The sequence below is a fragment of the Zea mays genome, chromosome 1 (genome assembly GCF_902167145.1).
Source record: "Zea mays cultivar B73 chromosome 1, Zm-B73-REFERENCE-NAM-5.0, whole genome shotgun sequence".
In the NCBI taxonomy this organism is placed as follows: Eukaryota; Viridiplantae; Streptophyta; class Magnoliopsida; order Poales; family Poaceae; genus Zea; species Zea mays.
In genome coordinates this window covers 7112849-7118848 of record NC_050096.1, presented here as the reverse complement: position 1 = coordinate 7118848, position 6000 = coordinate 7112849, and positions in this window count along the sequence as shown.

Here is a 6000-nt window from a genome sequence, read left to right as displayed (position 1 = left end):
TTTGAGTTTGCATATTACAGGTAGATGTGGAGGTGAAGGAAGGAGTTTTCTATCAATCTAATGGTGAGTGAGAGAGTTTTTGGTAGGGGTACCTCTGCAGCCTTATATAGCCGACTAGAGAGATATCCTCCTTTACAAATCGTTTGAGTATATAATCTTCTACTGCGAGTGTGCCTACTCTTATGTGTTCGGTTGCTTTTCCTTCGAGTTATCCTTTGAGTAGTTCGCTGTCTGGTCGCGTGTAAGGCGCGTCTCATTGTCCCCACACTCCTTCTGCGACAAACACACATGGATAGCATTCTTGGGCCATATTCTTCGGGGCCGCTTTCCCACTTGGTACGTCATCTCTTCGATGGTTTCTGTTTCACCTAAATGCGGTTCGATAGTACACACTTTTGGACGACATATTGGGGGCCTATCAGGCAGCCCATGGAATGTATCCACGTTACAATGACTCGTGGGATACATATCTCCCACAGGTGGTGCCCGTGGAGATGGCGGTCGCTAGTGTGGGCCCCAAAATAGTCATCCTCAGCAACAAGTGGACCACTACTAGGCAACGTGGAATCCCTTGCCGCCCCGAGCGCAGCAGGAATGGGAGATAGTCACCATCGATGATCGTCTTGCGCGGCATTGTTAACAGCTAAAGGGAAGGAAGGGGCATTTCAGTCCAACAGAAATACATGCCCGGTGCGCCTATTTCAGTCCAACAGCTAAAGGGAAGGAAGGGGCATCCCACTTCGATGAGCAGGGTTTTGAAAATCGTCGATTACGTCGCGCCTAGACGCTAGTGAAAGTCGCCTAGAGGGGGGGTGAATAGGGTAAATCTGAAATTTATAAACTTAAGCACAACTACAAGCCGGGTTAGCGTTAGAAATATAAACGAGTCCGAGAGAGAGAGGGCGAAAAACAAATCGCAAGCAAATAAAGAGTGAGACACAAGGATTTGTTTTACCAAGGTTCGGTTCTTGCAAACCTACTCCCTGTTGAGGTGGTCCCAAAGACCGGATCTCTTTCAACCCTTTCCCTCTCTCAAACAGTCACTTAGACCGAGTGAGCTTCTCTTCTCAATCAAATGGGACACAAAGTCCCCACAAGGACCACCACACAATTGGTGTCTCTTGCCTCGGTTACAATTGAGTTGATCACAAGAAAGAATGAGAAAAAGAAGCAATCCAAGCGCAAGAGCTCAAATGAACACAAGTCACTCTCTCACTAGTCACTATTTGATTTGGAATGAACTAAGGACTTGGGAGAGGATTTGATCTCTTTGGTGTGTCTTGTATTGAATGCTATAGCTCTTATAAGGTGTGGGAAGTTGGAAAACTTGGATGCCATGAATGGTGGGTGGTTGGGGGTATTTATAGCCCCAACCACCAAACTAGCCGTTTGGTGAAGGCTGTTGTCGCATGGCGCACCGGACAGTCCGGTGCGCCACCGAACATTATCCGGTGCGCCTGCCACATCACCTGGCCGTTGGATTCTGACCGTTGGAGCTTCTGTCTTCTAGGGCACCGGACAGTCCGGTGGTGCACCGGACAGGCACTGTGAAAGGGAATTAGGCTTACACCTAGTTCCTAAATGATTTTGGTGGTTGAATTGCCCAACATAAATAATTGGACTAACTAGTTTGCCCAAGTGTATAGATTATACAGGTGTAAAAGGTTCACACTCAGCCAATAAAAAGACCAAGAGTTGGATTCAACAAAAGAGCAAAGGGCCAACCGAAGGCACCTCTGGTCTGGCGCACCGGACTGTCCGGTGTGCCACCGGACAGTGTCCGGTGCACCAGAGGACTCTAACTCGAACTCGCCACCTTCGGGAATTTCCAGAGGCACTCGCGCTATAATTCACCAGACTGTCCGGTGTACACCGGACAGTGTCCGGTGCTCCAAGGGAGGTCGGCCTCAGGAACTCGCCAGCTTCGGGAAACTCCAATGGCTAGTCCGCTATAATTCACCGGACATGTCCGGTGTGCACCGGACTGTCCGGTGCAACTCCGGAGCAACGGCTATTCGGCGCCAACGGCTACCTACGACACATTTATTGCGCGCGCAGAAGTCAGAGTCGCCCATACTGGCGCACCGGACAGTGAACAGTTCATGTCCGGTGTGCACTGGACATCCAGGCGGGCCCACAAGTCAGAAGCTTCAACGGTCAGAATCCAACGGCAGTGATGACGTGGTGGGGGCACCGGACACGTCCGGTGTGCACCGGACTGTCCGGTGCGCCATCGAGCAGACAGCCTCCCAACGGCCACTTTTGGTGGTTGGGGCTATAAATACCCCAACCACCCCACCATTCATTGCATCCAAGTTTTCCACTTCCCAACTACTACAAGAGCTCTAGCATTCAATTCTAAACACACCAAAGAGATCAAATCCTCTCCAAATTCCACACAACGCCATAGTGACTAGAGAGAGTGATTTGCTTGTGTTCTTTCGAGCTCTTGCGCTTGGATTGCTTTCTTCTCTCTTGATTCTTTCATTGCGATCAACTCACTTGTAACTGAGGCAAGAGACACCAAACTTGTGGTGGTCCTTGTGGGAACTTTGTGTTCCAAGTGATTGAGAAGAGAAAAGCTCACTCGATCCGTGGGATCGTTTGAGAGAGGGAAGGGTTGAAAGAGACCCGGCCTTTGTGGCCTCCTCAACGGGGAGTAGGTTTGCAAGAACCAAACCTCGGTAAAACAAATCCGCGTGTCACACTCTTCATTTGCTTGCAATTTGTTTTCCACCCTCTCTCGCGGACTCGTTTCTTTATTACTAACGCTAACCCGACTTGTAGTTGTGTTTATATTTGTAAATTTCAGTTTCGCCCTATTCACCCCCCCCTCTAGGCGACTTTCAATTGGTATCAAAGCCCGGTGCTTCATTAGAGCCTAACCGCTCGAAGTACTGTCGGGAGATCACGCCAAGAAGGAGATGGAGACCGGCGAAAAGCCCACTACAAGCCACGGGAGCACTTCATCGGAAGAGTCCCGCACCAAGAGGAGGTAGAAAAAGAAGAACTCCTCCAACAAAGGGAAGGAGAAGAAATCTTCTTCTCACCACAAAGAGAAGAGGGAAAAATCTTCTTCCCACAAGCCGCATCGGAGTGGGGACAAGCAAAAGAGGATGAGGAAAGTAGTCTACTACGAGATGAGCTCAAAACCGCGCACGAAGGAGATGAGCTCACAAAGATCACCAAGCGGGAGACGATCGAGGGGGAGCTCGGTCGGTTCCGGCTTCGCAAAGGGGAGGAGCCACAACACATGTACAACCGGCTCAAGACTTTGGTGAACCAAGTGCGCAACCTCGGGAGCAAGAAGTGGGACGACCACGAAATGGTTAAGGTTATTCTAAGATCTCTCATTTTTCTTAACCCCACTCAAGTTCAATTAATTCGTGGTAATCCTAGATATACTAAAATGACCCCCGAGGAAGTTATCGGGAATTTTGTAAGTTTTGAGTGCATGATCGAAGGCTCAAGGAAGATCAACGAGCTTGACGATCCCTCCACATCCGAGGCTCAACCCGTCGCATTCAAGGCGATGGAGGAAAAGAAGGAGGAGTCTACATCAAGTCGACAACCAATAGACGCCTCCAAGCTCGACAATGAGGAAATGGCGCTCGTCATCAAGAGCTTCCGCCAAATCCTCAAGCAAAGGAGAGGGAAAGACTACAAGTCCCGCTCCAAGAAGGTTTGCTACAAGTGTGGTAAGCCCGGTCACTTTATAGCTAAATGTCCATTATCAAGTGATAGTGACAGGGGCGACGACAAGAAGGGGAGAAGGAAGGAAAAGAAGAGGTACTACAAAAGGAAGGGCGGCGATGCCCATGTTTGTCGGGAGTGGGACTCCGACGAAAGCTCAAGTGACTCCTCCGACGACGAGGACGCCGCCAACATCGCCGTCACCAAGGGACTCCTCTTCCCCAACGTCGGCCACAAGTGCTTCATGGCAAAGGATGGCAAAAAGAAGGTTAAATCTAAATCCTCCACTAGATATGAATCCTCTAGTGATGATAATGCTAGTGACGAGGAAGATAATTTGCGTAACCTTTTTGCCAACCTCAACATGCAACAAAAGGAAAAACTTAATGAATTGATTAGTGCCATCCATGAAAAGGATGATCTCTTGGACACCCAAGAGGACTTCCTTATCAAGGAAAATAAAAAACATGTTAAGGTTAAAAATGCTTATGCTCTAGAAATTGAGAAATGTGTAAAATTATCTAGTGAGCTAAGCACTTGTCATGAGACAATAGACAACCTTAGAAACGAAAATGCTAATTTGTTAGCTAAGGTTGATTCTCATGTTTGTAATGTTTCAACTTCTAATCCTAGAGATACCAATGATGATTTGCTTGCTAGGATTGAAGAATTGAACATTTCTCTTGCTAGCCTTAGAGTAGAAAATGAAAATTTAATTGCTAAGGTTAAAGAACTAGATGTTTGCAATGTTACAATTTCCGATCTTAGAGATAATAATGATATCTTGCGTGCTAAGATCGTTGAACTTAATTCATGCAAACCCTCTACATCTAGTGTTGAGCATGTTTCCATTTGTACTAGATGTAGAGATGTTAACATTGATGCTATTAATGATCATATAGCAAAATTAGATGCTAAAATTGCCGAGCATAACTTAGAGAATGAAAAATTTAAATTTGCTATGGAGACGCCCTGGCATCAAGGATGGCATTGGCTTCCAAAGGGGAGACAATGTCAAACTTAATGCCCCTCCTAAGAAATTGTCTAACTTTGTAAAGGGCAAGGCTCCCATGCCTCAGGATAACGAGGGTTACATTTTGTACCCTGCCGGTTATCCCGAGAGCAAAATTAGGAGAACTCATTCTAGGAAGTCTCACTCTGGCCCAAATCATGCTTTTATGTATAAGGGTGAGACATCTAGCTCTAGGCAACCAACTCGTGCTAAGTTGCCTAAAAAGAAAATTCCTATTGCAAATGAACATAGCATTTCATTTAAAACTTTTGATGCATCTTATGTGTTGACTAACAAATCCGGCAAAGTAGTTGCCAAATATGTTGGGGGCAAGCACAAGGGGTCAAAGACTTGTGTTTGGGTACCCAAAGTTCTTGTGTCTAATGCCAAAGGACCCAAAACCATTTTGGTACCTAAAGTCAAGAACTAAAATTGTTTTGTAGGTTTATGCATCCGGGGGCTCAAGTTGGATCATCGACAGCGGGTGCACAAACCACATGACAGGGGAGAAGAAGATGTTCTCCTCCTACGAGAAAAACCAAGATCCCCAACGAGCTATCACATTCGGGGATGGAAATCAAGGTTTGGTCAAAGGTCTTGGTAAAATTGCTATATCTCCTGACCATTCTATTTCCAATGTTTTTCTTGTAGATTCATTAGATTACAATTTGCTTTCTGTATCTCAATTATGCAAAATGGGCTACAACTGTCTCTTTACTGATATAGGTGTCACTGTCTTTAGAAGAAGTGATGATTCAATAGCATTTAAGGGTGTATTAGAGGGTCAGCTATACTTGGTAGATTTTGATAGAGCTGAACTCGACACATGCTTAATTGCTAAGACTAACATGGGTTGGCTATGGCACCGTCGACTAGCCCATGTTGGGATGAAGAATCTTCATAAGCTTCTAAAGGGAGAACACATTTTAGGACTAACAAATGTTCATTTTGAGAAAGACAGGGTTTGTAGCGCATGCCAAGCAGGAAAGCAAGTTGGTACCCATCATCCACACAAGAACATCATGACGACCGACAAGCCATTAGAGCTCCTACACATGGACCTATTCGGCCCGATTGCTTACATAAGCATCGGCGGGAGTAAGTACTGTCTAGTTATTGTGGATGATTATTCTCGCTTCACTTGGGTATTCTTTTTGCAGGAAAAATCTCAAACCCAAGAGACCTTAAAGGGATTCTTGAGACGAGCTCAAAATGAGTTCGGCTTAAGGATCAAGAAAATTAGAAGCGACAACGGGACGGAGTTCAAGAACTCTCAAATCGAAGGCTTCCTTGAG